General features: G+C 39.1%; 2 long non-coding RNA genes across 3 annotated transcripts in view; one reads left to right on the forward strand and one right to left on the reverse strand.

The window, feature by feature from the left end:
- Nucleotides 1-10,254, reverse strand: part of LOC122884491 — a 12,080-nt gene extending 1,826 nt beyond the window's left edge. Inside the window, exons 1-6 of one of the 2 annotated variants that reach the window (XR_006379895.1) lie at nucleotides 9,923-10,254; nucleotides 7,591-7,996; nucleotides 5,732-6,137; nucleotides 3,892-4,296; nucleotides 1,621-2,026; nucleotides 194-599 (exon numbers count right to left, since the gene is read on the reverse strand). This is a non-coding gene — a long non-coding RNA (uncharacterized LOC122884491). Of the gene's footprint in view, nucleotides 1-193; nucleotides 600-1,620; nucleotides 2,027-3,891; nucleotides 4,297-5,731; nucleotides 6,138-7,590; nucleotides 8,281-9,922 lie in introns of those variants that run through there. The other variant, XR_006379894.1, reaches the window with a different exon arrangement.
- Nucleotides 593-3,878, forward strand: LOC122884492. Its single transcript, XR_006379896.1, has 3 exons — nucleotides 593-1,321; nucleotides 2,317-3,382; nucleotides 3,803-3,878. It is a non-coding gene; the product is annotated as an uncharacterized LOC122884492 (long non-coding RNA).
- Nucleotides 10,255-13,193: the final 2,939 nt, after the last annotated feature.

Below are 13,193 nucleotides of genomic sequence, written 5' to 3' on the forward strand. Positions count from 1 at the left end.
GTCATGAAAAAATGATGTGATATGTCTGTTGAAAAACTCACAACCAAGACAACCCCAAAGAGAAGCACTTATGAACACAAGAACCACCAGTGTCTCCATTTGAGGTGATCTGAATGTGATTCCAATGACATCCCTCTTCAGTTACAGTCTGTGGCATTTGTCATGTACAACCGCCCCAACAAGTAGCACTTACTGAATTCAAGCACAACTCAATGCTCAAGTTGGGCCAATATGACAGACTTGCAGTGAGTCATCTTCTTTGCTTATGAGTTTCTCCATAGTCCCGCTGTTTAATTCTGGCATCTTGTGTGTGGTGTCCCAGTCACAGTGGATGTGATGTTTCTGGCACAGATTTGCCCATCTTAAACACAGTATGCATCCATTTGCACCCAACTCCGCCTTCTTTTTCATGAAGTTTCAATGGTCTTGACAACGGTAAGTAAACAATAACACTATTTGTACTTGATGAACAGACAACCATCAGCTTCAATTCATGCATGCCATAAGAAGTTGTTGAGTGGTCAATTAGACTCCAATGAGTTTTCTTGATGCAACTCATTGCCACATGGTGGCCTGCCATTGCAGCTCCATCAGCAGTACTTTAAAGCAAAACAAAGAAGCAGAGTTAGCACTGAATATCTACTCCAAAGGGCACATTCTGCAACAAGACCCTAAGACAGCTTCTGAGACAGCAGGAATTATTGCATGTCTACAAAAATTAGGAATCTACATATAAAGTTTATGAAGGGATTCAGTAGAGAATCACAAGCAATGTACTTTGTTATATTTACTTGTCTTGTATGTCAGTTGCAGAATGTGATTAAAATTGAAGTGCATCTCTTACTGAAGTTTTCAAATGACACACAGCTTAGGCACCTGAAGATGCAGAGGTCAGCAAAACTACCCCAACAAGAAGCACTTACTGCATTCAGAACTCAAGTCAGTGCTTGTGTTTGGGTAATTTTGATGACAAATGTATGCATTTAGCTAGTCATGTAAAAATGGTGTAAATTTACCGTGATATGTCTGTTGAAAAACTCACAACCAAGACAACCCCAAAGAGAAGCACTTATGAACACAAGAACCACCAGTGTCTCCATTTGAGGTGATCTGAGATTGACTCCCACAAAATATGGCATCCAATACATTCTGTTGTTTTTGTCAATTAAAACTGCCCCAACAAGTAGCACTTACTGAATTCAACAGTCAAGTCAATGCTCATGTTAAGGTAATACTATTGACTTGCAAAAATGGTCAAAAAAGTATTCTTCACCAAGTAACAAATGATCTAGTCCTGGTGAAATCTTTAAAGGGAACCTGGGTCAGCAAAACTACCCCAACAAGAAGCACTTACTGCATTTACATTCAGAACTCAAGTCAGTGCTTGTGTTTGGGTAATATTGATGACAAATGTATGCATTTAGCAAGTCATGAAAAAATGATGTGATATGTCTGTTGAAAAACTCACAACCAAGACAACCCCAAAGAGAAGCACTTATGAACACAAGAACCACCAGTGTCTCCATTTGAGGTGATCTGAATGTGATTCCAATGACATCCCTCTTCAGTTACAGTCTGTGGCATTTGTCATGTACAACCGCCCCAACAAGTAGCACTTACTGAATTCAAGCACAACTCAATGCTCAAGTTGGGCCAATATGACAGACTTGCAGTGAGTCATCTTCTTTGCTTATGAGTTTCTCCATAGTCCCGCTGTTTAATTCTGGCATCTTGTGTGTGGTGTCCCAGTCACAGTGGATGTGATGTTTCTGGCACAGATTTGCCCATCTTAAACACAGTATGCATCCATTTGCACCCAACTCCGCCTTCTTTTTCATGAAGTTTCAATGGTCTTGACAACGGTAAGTAAACAATAACACTATTTGTACTTGATGAACAGACAACCATCAGCTTCAATTCATGCATGCCATAAGAAGTTGTTGAGTGGTCAATTAGACTCCAATGAGTTTTCTTGATGCAACTCATTGCCACATGGTGGCCTGCCATTGCAGCTCCATCAGCAGTACTTTAAAGCAAAACAAAGAAGCAGAGTTAGCACTGAATATCTACTCCAAAGGGCACATTCTGCAACAAGACCTAAGACAGCTTCTGAGACAGCAGGAATTATTGCATGTCTACAAAAATTAGGAATCTACATATAAAGTTTATGAAGGGATTCAGTAGAGAATCACAAGCAATGTACTTTGTTATATTTACTTGACTTGTATGTCAGTTGCAGAATGTGATTAAAATTGAAGTGCATCTCTTACTGAAGTTTTCAAATGACACACAGCTTAGGCACCTGAAGATGCAGAGGTCAGCAAAACTACCCCAACAAGAAGCACTTACTGCATTCAGAACTCAAGTCAGTGCTTGTGTTTGGGTAATTTTGATGACAAATGTATGCATTTAGCTAGTCATGTAAAAATGGTGTAAATTTACCGTGATATGTCTGTTGAAAAACTCACAACCAAGACAACCCCAAAGAGAAGCACTTATGAACACAAGAACCACCAGTGTCTCCATTTGAGGTGATCTGAGATTGACTCCCACAAAATATGGCATCCAATACATTCTGTTGTTTTTGTCAATTAAAACTGCCCCAACAAGTAGCACTTACTGAATTCAACAGTCAAGTCAATGCTCATGTTAAGGTACTACTATTGACTTGGAAAAATGGTCAAAAAAGTATTCTTCACCAAGTAACAAATAATCTAGTCCTGGTGAAATCTTTAAAGGGAACCTGGGTCAGCAAAACTACCCCAACAAGAAGCACTTACTGCATTCAGAACTCAAGTCAGTGCTTGTGTTTGGGTAATATTGATGACAAATGTATGCATTTAGCAAGTCATGAAAAAATGATGTGATATGTCTGTTGAAAAACTCACAACCAAGACAACCCCAAAGAGAAGCACTTATGAACACAAGAACCACCAGTGTCTCCATTTGAGGTGATCTGAGATTGACTCCCACAAAATATGGCATCCAATACATTCTGTTGTTTTTGTCAATTAAAACTGCCCCAACAAGTAGCACTTACTGAATTCAACAGTCAAGTCAATGCTCATGTTAAGGTACTACTATTGACTTGCAAAAATGGTCAAAAAAGTATTCTTCACCAAGTAACAAATGATCTAGTCCTGGTGAAATCTTTAAAGGGAACCTGGGTCAGCAAAACTACCCCAACAAGAAGCACTTACTGCATTCAGAACTCAAGTCAGTGCTTGTGTTTGGGTAATATTGATGACAAATGTATGCATTTAGCTAGTCATGTAAAAATGGTGTAAATTTACCGTGATATGTCTGTTGAAAAACTCACAACCAAGACAACCCCAAAGAGAAGCACTTATGAACACAAGAACCACCAGTGTCTCCATTTGAGGTGATCTGAGATTGACTCCCACAAAATATGGCATCCAATACATTCTGTTGTTTTTGTCAATTAAAACTGCCCCAACAAGTAGCACTTACTGAATTCAACAGTCAAGTCAATGCTCATGTTAAGGTAATACTACTGACTTGCAAAAATGGTCAAAAAAGTATTCTTCACCAAGTAATAAATAATCTAGTCCTGGTGAAATCTTTAAAGGGAACCTGGGTCAGCAAAACTACCCCAACAAGAAGCACTTACTGCATTCAGAACTCAAGTCAGTGCTTGTGTTTGGGTAATATTGATGACAAATGTATGCATTTAGCAAGTCATGAAAAAATGATGCGATATGTCTGTTGAAAAACTCACAACCAAGACAACCCCAAAGAGAAGCACTTATGAACACAAGAACCACCAGTGTCTCCATTTGAGGTGATCTGAATGTGATTCCAATGACATCCCTCTTCAGTTACAGTCTGTGGCATTTGTCATGTACAACCGCCCCAACAAGTAGCACTTACTGAATTCAAGCACAACTCAATGCTCAAGTTGGGCCAATATGACAGACTTGCAGTGAGTCATCTTCTTTGCTTATGAGTTTCTCCATAGTCCCGCTGTTTAATTCTGGCATCTTGTGTGTGGTGTCCCAGTCACAGTGGATGTGATGTTTCTGGCACAGATTTGCCCATCTTAAACACAGTATGCATCCATTTGCACCCAACTCCGCCTTCTTTTCATGAAGTTTCAATGGTCTTGACAACGGTAAGTAAACAATAACACTATTTGTACTTGATGAACAGACAACCATCAGCTTCAATTCATGCATGCCATAAGAAGTTGTTGAGTGGTCAATTAGACTCCAATGAGTTTTCTTGATGCAACTCATTGCCACATGGTGGCCTGCCATTGCAGCTCCATCAGCAGTACTTTAAAGCAAAACAAAGAAGCAGAGTTAGCACTGAATATCTACTCCAAAGGGCACATTCTGCAACAAGACCCTAAGACAGCTTCTGAGACAGCAGGAATTATTGCATGTCTACAAAAATTAGGAATCTACATATAAAGTTTATGAAGGGATTCAGTAGAGAATCACAAGCAATGTACTTTGTTATATTTACTTGACTTGTATGTCAGTTGCAGAATGTGATTAAAATTGAAGTGCATCTCTTACTGAAGTTTTCAAATGACACACAGCTTAGGCACCTGAAGATGCAGAGGTCAGCAAAACTACCCCAACAAGAAGCACTTACTGCATTCAGAACTCAAGTCAGTGCTTGTGTTTGGGTAATTTTGATGACAAATGTATGCATTTAGCTAGTCATGTAAAAATGGTGTAAATTTACCGTGATATGTCTGTTGAAAAACTCACAACCAAGACAACCCCAAAGAGAAGCACTTATGAACACAAGAACCACCAGTGTCTCCATTTGAGGTGATCTGAGATTGACTCCCACAAAATATGGCATCCAATACATTCTGTTGTTTTTGTCAATTAAAACTGCCCCAACAAGTAGCACTTACTGAATTCAACAGTCAAGTCAATGCTCATGTTAAGGTAATACTATTGACTTGCAAAAATGGTCAAAAAAGTATTCTTCACCAAGTAACAAATAATCTAGTCCTGGTGAAATCTTTAAAGGGAACCTGGGTCAGCAAAACTACCCCAACAAGAAGCACTTACTGCATTCAGAACTCAAGTCAGTGCTTGTGTTTGGGTAATATTGATGACAAATGTATGCATTTAGCAAGTCATGAAAAAATGATGTGATATGTCTGTTGAAAAACTCACAACCAAGACAACCCCAAAGAGAAGCACTTATGAACACAAGAACCACCAGTGTCTCCATTTGAGGTGATCTGAGATTGACTCCCACAAAATATGGCATCCAATACATTCTGTTGTTTTTGTCAATTAAAACTGCCCCAACAAGTAGCACTTACTGAATTCAACAGTCAAGTCAATGCTCATGTTAAGGTAATACTATTGACTTGCAAAAATGGTCAAAAAAGTATTCTTCACCAAGTAACAAATGATCTAGTCCTGGTGAAATCTTTAAAGGGAACCTGGGTCAGCAAAACTACCCCAACAAGAAGCACTTACTGCATTCAGAACTCAAGTCAGTGCTTGTGTTTGGGTAATATTGATGACAAATGTATGCATTTAGCAAGTCATGAAAAAATGATGTGATATGTCTGTTGAAAAACTCACAACCAAGACAACCCCAAAGAGAAGCACTTATGAACACAAGAACCACCAGTGTCTCCATTTGAGGTGATCTGAATGTGATTCCAATGACATCCCTCTTCAGTTACAGTCTGTGGCATTTGTCATGTACAACCGCCCCAACAAGTAGCACTTACTGAATTCAAGCACAACTCAATGCTCAAGTTGGGCCAATATGACAGACTTGCAGTGAGTCATCTTCTTTGCTTATGAGTTTCTCCATAGTCCCGCTGTTTAATTCTGGCATCTTGTGTGTGGTGTCCCAGTCACAGTGGATGTGATGTTTCTGGCACAGATTTGCCCATCTTAAACACAGTATGCATCCATTTGCACCCAACTCCGCCTTCTTTTTCATGAAGTTTCAATGGTCTTGACAACGGTAAGTAAACAATAACACTATTTGTACTTGATGAACAGACAACCATCAGCTTCAATTCATGCATGCCATAAGAAGTTGTTGAGTGGTCAATTAGACTCCAATGAGTTTTCTTGATGCAACTCATTGCCACATGGTGGCCTGCCATTGCAGCTCCATCAGCAGTACTTTAAAGCAAAACAAAGAAGCAGAGTTAGCACTGAATATCTACTCCAAAGGGCACATTCTGCAACAAGACCCTAAGACAGCTTCTGAGACAGCAGGAATTATTGCATGTCTACAAAAATTAGGAATCTACATATAAAGTTTATGAAGGGATTCAGTAGAGAATCACAAGCAATGTACTTTGTTATATTTACTTGACTTGTATGTCAGTTGCAGAATGTGATTAAAATTGAAGTGCATCTCTTACTGAAGTTTTCAAATGACACACAGCTTAGGCACCTGAAGATGCAGAGGTCAGCAAAACTACCCCAACAAGAAGCACTTACTGCATTCAGAACTCAAGTCAGTGCTTGTGTTTGGGTAATTTTGATGACAAATGTATGCATTTAGCTAGTCATGTAAAAATGGTGTAAATTTACCGTGATATGTCTGTTGAAAAACTCACAACCAAGACAACCCCAAAGAGAAGCACTTATGAACACAAGAACCACCAGTGTCTCCATTTGAGGTGATCTGAGATTGACTCCCACAAAATATGGCATCCAATACATTCTGTTGTTTTTGTCAATTAAAACTGCCCCAACAAGTAGCACTTACTGAATTCAACAGTCAAGTCAATGCTCATGTTAAGGTAATACTATTGACTTGCAAAAATGGTCAAAAAAGTATTCTTCACCAAGTAACAAATGATCTAGTCCTGGTGAAATCTTTAAAGGGAACCTGGGTCAGCAAAACTACCCCAACAAGAAGCACTTACTGCATTCAGAACTCAAGTCAGTGCTTGTGTTTGGGTAATTTTGATGACAAATGTATGCATTTAGCTAGTCATGTAAAAATGGTGTAAATTTACCGTGATATGTCTGTTGAAAAACTCACAACCAAGACAACCCCAAAGAGAAGCACTTATGAACACAAGAACCACCAGTGTCTCCATTTGAGGTGATCTGAGATTGACTCCCACAAAATATGGCATCCAATACATTCTGTTGTTTTTGTCAATTAAAACTGCCCCAACAAGTAGCACTTACTGAATTCAACAGTCAAGTCAATGCTCATGTTAAGGTAATACTACTGACTTGCAAAAATGGTCAAAAAGGTAAATGATCTAGTATTCTTCACCAAGTAATAAATGATCTAGTCCTGGTGAAATCAAAGGGAACCTGGGTCAAAAACTACCCCAACAAGAAGCACTTACTGCATTCAGAACTCAAGTCAGTGCTTGTGTTTGGGTAATATTGATGACAAATGTATGCATTTAGCAAGTCATGAAAAAATGATGCGATATGTCTGTTGAAAAACTCACAACCAAGACAACCCCAAAGAGAAGCACTTATGAACACAAGAACCACCAGTGTCTCCATTTGAGGTGATCTGAATGTGATTCCAATGACATCCCTCTTCAGTTACAGTCTGTGGCATTTGTCATGTACAACCGCCCCAACAAGTAGCACTTACTGAATTCAAGCACAACTCAATGCTCAAGTTGGGCCAATATGACAGACTTGCAGTGAGTCATCTTCTTTGCTTATGAGTTTCTCCATAGTCCCGCTGTTTAATTCTGGCATCTTGTGTGTGGTGTCCCAGTCACAGTGGATGTGATGTTTCTGGCACAGATTTGCCCATCTTAAACACAGTATGCATCCATTTGCACCCAACTCCGCCTTCTTTTTCATGAAGTTTCAATGGTCTTGACAACGGTAAGTAAACAATAACACTATTTGTACTTGATGAACAGACAACCATCAGCTTCAATTCATGCATGCCATAAGAAGTTGTTGAGTGGTCAATTAGACTCCAATGAATTTTCTTGATGCAACTCATTGCCACATGGTGGCCTGCCATTGCAGCTCCATCAGCAGTACTTTAAAGCAAAACAAAGAAGCAGAGTTAGCACTGAATATCTACTCCAAAGGGCACATTCTGCAACAAGACCCTAAGACAGCTTCTGAGACAGCAGGAATTATTGCATGTCTACAAAAATTAGGAATCTACATATAAAGTTTATGAAGGGATTCAGTAGAGAATCACAAGCAATGTACTTTGTTATATTTACTTGACTTGTATGTCAGTTGCAGAATGTGATTAAAATTGAAGTGCATCTCTTACTGAAGTTTTCAAATGACACACAGCTTAGGCACCTGAAGATGCAGAGGTCAGCAAAACTACCCCAACAAGAAGCACTTACAGAACTCATTCAGAACTCAAGTCAGTGCTTGTGTTTGGGTAATTTTGATGACAAATGTATGCACTTATGAACACACAGAAGCTCCATTTGAGGTGATCTGAGTCATGTAAAATGGTGTAAATTTACCAAGTAGCACTGATATGTCTGTTGAAAAATACTCTGTTGAAAAACTCACACAACCAAGACAACCCCAAAGAGAAGCACTTATGAACACAAGAACCACCAGTGTCTCCATTTGAGGTGATCTGAGATTGACTCCCACAAAATATGGCATCCAATACATTCTGTTGTTTTTGTCAATTAAAACTGCCCCAACAAGTAGCACTTACTGAATTCAACAGTCAAGTCAATGCTCATGTTAAGGTACTACTATTGACTTGCAAAAATGGTCAAAAAAGTATTCTTCACCAAGTAAGAAATGATCTAGTCCTGGTGAAATCTTTAAAGGAAATCTTTAAAGGGAACCTGGGTCAGCAAAACTACCCCAACAAGAAGCACTTACTGCATTCAGAACTCAAGTCAGTGCTTGTGTTTGGGTAATATTGATGACAAATGTATGCATTTAGCAAGTCATGAAAAAATGATGTGATATGTCTGTTGAAAAACTCACAACCAAGACAACCCCAAAGAGAAGCACTTATGAACACAAGAACCACCAGTGTCTCCATTTGAGGTGATCTGAGATTGACTCCCACAAAATATGGCATCCAATACATTCTGTTGTTTTTGTCAATTAAAACTGCCCCAACAAGTAGCACTTACTGAATTCAACAGTCAAGTCAATGCTCATGTTAAGGTAATACTATTGACTTGCAAAAATGGTCAAAAAAGTATTCTTCACCAAGTAACAAATGATCTAGTCCTGGTGAAATCTTTAAAGGGAACCTGGGTCAGCAAAACTACCCCAACAAGAAGCACTTACTGCATTCAGAACTCAAGTCAGTGCTTGTGTTTGGGTAATATTGATGACAAATGTATGCATTTAGCAAGTCATGAAAAAATGATGTGATATGTCTGTTGAAAAACTCACAACCAAGACAACCCCAAAGAGAAGCACTTATGAACACAAGAACCACCAGTGTCTCCATTTGAGGTGATCTGAGATTGACTCCCACAAAATATGGCATCCAATACATTCTGTTGTTTTTGTCAATTAAAACTGCCCCAACAAGTAGCACTTACTGAATTCAACAGTCAAGTCAATGCTCATGTTAAGGTAATACTATTGACTTGCAAAAATGGTCAAAAAAGTATTCTTCACCAAGTAACAAATGATCTAGTCCTGGTGAAATCTTTAAAGGGAACCTGGGTCAGCAAAACTACCCCAACAAGAAGCACTTACTGCATTCAGAACTCAAGTCAGTGCTTGTGTTTGGGTAATATTGATGACAAATGTATGCATTTAGCAAGTCATGAAAAAATGATGTGATATGTCTGTTGAAAAACTCACAACCAAGACAACCCCAAAGAGAAGCACTTATGAACACAAGAACCACCAGTGTCTCCATTTGAGGTGATCTGAATGTGATTCCAATGACATCCCTCTTCAGTTACAGTCTGTGGCATTTGTCATGTACAACCGCCCCAACAAGTAGCACTTACTGAATTCAAGCACAACTCAATGCTCAAGTTGGGCCAATATGACAGACTTGCAGTGAGTCATCTTCTTTGCTTATGAGTTTCTCCATAGTCCCGCTGTTTAATTCTGGCATCTTGTGTGTGGTGTCCCAGTCACAGTGGATGTGATGTTTCTGGCACAGATTTGCCCATCTTAAACACAGTATGCATCCATTTGCACCCAACTCCGCCTTCTTTTTCATGAAGTTTCAATGGTCTTGACAACGGTAAGTAAACAATAACACTATTTGTACTTGATGAACAGACAACCATCAGCTTCAATTCATGCATGCCATAAGAAGTTGTTGAGTGGTCAATTAGACTCAATGAGTTTTCTTGATGCAACTCATTGCCACATGGTGGCCTGCCATTGCAGCTCCATCAGCAGTACTTTAAAGCAAAACAAAGAAGCAGAGTTAGCACTGAATATCTACTCCAAAGGGCACATTCTGCAACAAGACCCTAAGACAGCTTCTGAGACAGCAGGAATTATTGCATGTCTACAAAAATTAGGAATCTACATATAAAGTTTATGAAGGGATTCAGTAGAGAATCACAAGCAATGTACTTTGTTATATTTACTTGACTTGTATGTCAGTTGCAGAATGTGATTAAAATTGAAGTGCATCTCTTACTGAAGTTTTCAAATGACACACAGCTTAGGCACCTGAAGATGCAGAGGTCAGCAAAACTACCCCAACAAGAAGCACTTACTGCATTCAGAACTCAAGTCAGTGCTTGTGTTTGGGTAATTTTGATGACAAATGTATGCATTTAGCTAGTCATGTAAAAATGGTGTAAATTTACCGTGATATGTCTGTTGAAAAACTCACAACCAAGACAACCCCAAAGAGAAGCACTTATGAACACAAGAACCACCAGTGTCTCCATTTGAGGTGATCTGAGATTGACTCCCACAAAATATGGCATCCAATACATTCTGTTGTTTTTGTCAATTAAAACTGCCCCAACAAGTAGCACTTACTGAATTCAACAGTCAAGTCAATGCTCATGTTAAGGTAATACTATTGACTTGCAAAAATGGTCAAAAAAGTATTCTTCACCAAGTAACAAATGATCTAGTCCTGGTGAAATCTTTAAAGGGAACCTGGGTCAGCAAAACTACCCCAACAAGAAGCACTTACTGCATTCAGAACTCAAGTCAGTGCTTGTGTTTGGGTAATATTGATGACAAATGTATGCATTTAGCAAGTCATGAAAAAATGATGTGATATGTCTGTTGAAAAACTCACAACCAAGACAACCCCAAAGAGAAGCACTTATGAACACAAGAACCACCAGTGTCTCCATTTGAGGTGATCTGAATGTGATTCCAATGACATCCCTCTTCAGTTACAGTCTGTGGCATTTGTCATGTACAACCGCCCCAACAAGTAGCACTTACTGAATTCAAGCACAACTCAATGCTCAAGTTGGGCCAATATGACAGACTTGCAGTGAGTCATCTTCTTTGCTTATGAGTTTCTCCATAGTCCCGCTGTTTAATTCTGGCATCTTGTGTGTGGTGTCCCAGTCACAGTGGATGTGATGTTTCTGGCACAGATTTGCCCATCTTAAACACAGTATGCATCCATTTGCACCCAACTCCGCCTTCTTTTTCATGAAGTTTCAATGGTCTTGACAACGGTAAGTAAACAATAACACTATTTGTACTTGATGAACAGACAACCATCAGCTTCAATTCATGCATGCCGTAAGAAGTTGTTGAGTGGTCAATTAGACTCCAATGAGTTTTCTTGATGCAACTCATTGCCACATGGTGGCATGGGAGTTTTCCTTTTTTAAAAGGACAGCTCACCCCAAAATCAAAAATGCATATATTTCAGTTTTTCTTTTTTAATAAATTTGCAAAAATTTCTACACTTCTGTTTTTTTCTGTCAAGATAGGGTTCTGAGTGTACATTAATGAGAAATAAAATGAATGTTTTTGATTTTAGCAAATGGCTGCAATGATACGAGTGAAAAATTTAAAGGAGTCTGAATACTTTCCGTACCCACTGTATCTGCCATAGAGATGTCTGCATTTTTTAAATTTTTTTTTTTTTTTTTTTAAATGACCTACCAAGGGCCAAGGCACCAAGTGACCCCGGTTTCCATCCAGGGGGTCAGTGTGGACACTGTAGAGGATTACAAGTACCTGGGAGTACACATGGACAATAAACTGGACTGGGCTAAGAAAACTCAAGCTCTTTACAGGAAGGGCCAGAGCCGCCTCTATTTTCTGAGGAGGCTGAGGTCCTTCAACATCTGCCATACAATGCTGAAGATGTTTTGAGTCTGTGGTGGCCAGTGCTATCCTGTATGCTGGTGCAGCAGTCTGAGGGTAGTGGACGCTAACATGCTCAATAAACTGATCCGTAAGGCCAGTGACATTGTGGGAGTGGAACTGGACTCTCTCTCAGTGGTGTCAGAGAGGAGGATGCTGGCCAAACTACATGCCATCTTGGACAGAGTCTCCCACCCACTCCATGATGTGCTGGTCAAACAAAGGAGTACCTTCAGCAGAAGACTCATCCCCCCAAAAAGCACCAGAGAGCGCCACAGGAAGTCATTCCTGCCTGTGGCCATGAAACTCTTTATTAACTCCTCCCTCTAAGTGTTAGTCTATATGACCCTATGTCATTAAACTGGACATTGATCATTAACATCACTGCAAAACTTGACATAATTCTGCAATATTCTGTGTTAATACTCCTGTGCAATACACTTTTCAGTTTTAAATTCCGTATTTATTGATATTTATTCATACTCCTGTTACTGCTGTGCAATATCCTCTGTCTCATTATAATCTTATTAATCTTAATAAGCTACACTTAACAGTTCATGCACTATTACTTTATACCGTATTATCATCAGCCGGTAAATCCACTTTGTACTTCACTTATTTTAATTTTATACTTATACCCACTTGGTACTAAATTTATTTTCTGACCTGTATTGTAGTGTATTATATTTTTTGTTTAGTACTTCTATTCTTGTGTGCCCTGACATGATAGTGAGCTGCTGTAACAAAAGAGTTTCCTCTTGGGAATCAAAGTATTTCTGATTCTAAATCTAATGGAACTCTATGGCATTCAGCTTGTGAAGCTGAAGCACAAAAAAAAAAAACTTGGAAAAACTCAACAGCAATGTCTCAGCAGAAATCATGACCCCATAATAATCCACAGACCTTGTTATATCGGTAGAAAGAAAATAGTTAGTTGAAACTGCTCACAACTGTCTAGTTCTTGTTATT

The sequence above is a fragment of the Siniperca chuatsi genome, linkage group LG11, assembly GCF_020085105.1.
Source record: "Siniperca chuatsi isolate FFG_IHB_CAS linkage group LG11, ASM2008510v1, whole genome shotgun sequence".
NCBI lineage: Eukaryota > Metazoa > Chordata > Actinopteri > Centrarchiformes > Sinipercidae > Siniperca > Siniperca chuatsi.